The sequence below is a fragment of the Manis pentadactyla genome, chromosome 11 (genome assembly GCF_030020395.1).
Source record: "Manis pentadactyla isolate mManPen7 chromosome 11, mManPen7.hap1, whole genome shotgun sequence".
NCBI lineage: Eukaryota > Metazoa > Chordata > Mammalia > Pholidota > Manidae > Manis > Manis pentadactyla.
Window position 1 is genome coordinate 120,135,189 of NC_080029.1, and position 1,663 is coordinate 120,136,851.

Consider the following 1,663-nt stretch of genomic DNA (forward strand, 5'->3'; position numbering starts at 1 on the left):
GGTGTGAGGTGATATCTCATTGTGGTTTTAATTTGCAATTCCCTGATGATTAGCGATGTGGAGCATCTTTTCACATGCCTGTTGGCCATCTGACTTTCTTCTTTGGAGAAGTGTCTGTTCAGCTCCTCTGCCCATTGTTTAATTGGATTATTTTTGTTTGTTGAGGTGCGTGAGCTCTTTATATATTTTGGATGTCAACCCTTCATTGGATCTGTCATTTATGAATATATTCTCCCATACTGTAGGGTACCTTTTTGTTCTATTGATGGTGTCCTTTGCTGTACAGAAGCTTTTCAGCTTGATATAGTCCCACTTGCTCATTTTTGCTTTTGTTTCCCTTGCCCGGGAAGATATGTTCATGAAGTCGCTCATGTTTATGTCCAAGAGATTTTTGCCTATGTTTTTTTTCTAAAAGAGTTTTATGGTTTGATGACTTACATTCAGGTCTTTGATCCATTTCGAATTTACTTTTGTGTATGGGGTTAGACAATGGTCCAGTTTCATTCTCCTACATGTAGCTGTCCAGTTTTGCCAGCACCATCTGTTGAAGAGACTGTCATTTCCCCATTGTATGTCCATGGCTCCTTTATCATATATTAATTGAAAATGTTTGGGTTAATGTCTGGAGTCTCTAATCTGTTCCACTGGTCTGTGACCCTGTTCTTGTGCCAGTACCAAATTGTCTTGATTACTGTGGCTTTGCAGTAGAGCTTGAAGTTGGGGAGCGAGATCCCCCCACTTTATTCTTCTCAGGATTGCTTTGGCTATTTGGGGTCTTTGATGTTTCCATATGAATTTTTGAACTGTTTGTTCCAGTTCATTGAAGAATGCTGTTGGTAATTTGATAGGGATTGCATCGAATCTGTATATTGCTTTGGGCAGGATGGCCATTTTGATGATATTAATTCTTCCTAGCCAAGAGCATGGGATGAGTTTCCATTTGTTAGTGTCCTCTGTAATTTCTCTTAAGAGTGTCTTACAGTTTTCAAGGTATAGGTCTTTCACTTCCTTGGTTAGGTTTATTCCTAGGTATTTTATTCTTTTTGATGCAGTTGTGAATGGAATTGTTTTCCCGATTTATCTTTCTATTAGTTCATTGTTAGTGTATAGGAAAGCCACAGATTTCTGTGTGTTAATTTTGCATCCTGCAACTTTGCTGAATTCAGATATTAGTTCTAGTAGTTTTGGAGTGGAGTCTTTAGGGTTTTTTATGTACAATATAATGTCACCTGCAAATAGTGACAGTTTAACTTCTTCTTTACCAATCTGGATTCCTTGTATTTCTTTGTTTTGTCTAATTGCAGTAGCCAAGAAATGGAAGCAGCCTAAGTGTCCAGGACCTGCTTGAGCTGGGCATGAAATGACCAACCTGGCCTAAGTGGCCTGCCACCAGCTGCTACGTCCGTGCTGCTCTTTGAGAAAGCTCACCACACTTTCAAAGTGCTGTCATTACGGCCTGGCTACTTGATACTAGCTATCTTTTGTCACTTTAAACCAGAGGACAGACCTACAGCTCAGGCTCAGTGTGAGGGACTACTTAACCTAGCGATGGGAAAGACAAGATAAATACCTCAAGAGCAGATACACATAACTTACAAGTTTTTCAGGATTGTAAAGATTTATGTGGTGGTAGAAACCGAATCAATTACAAATAGACTGAGGA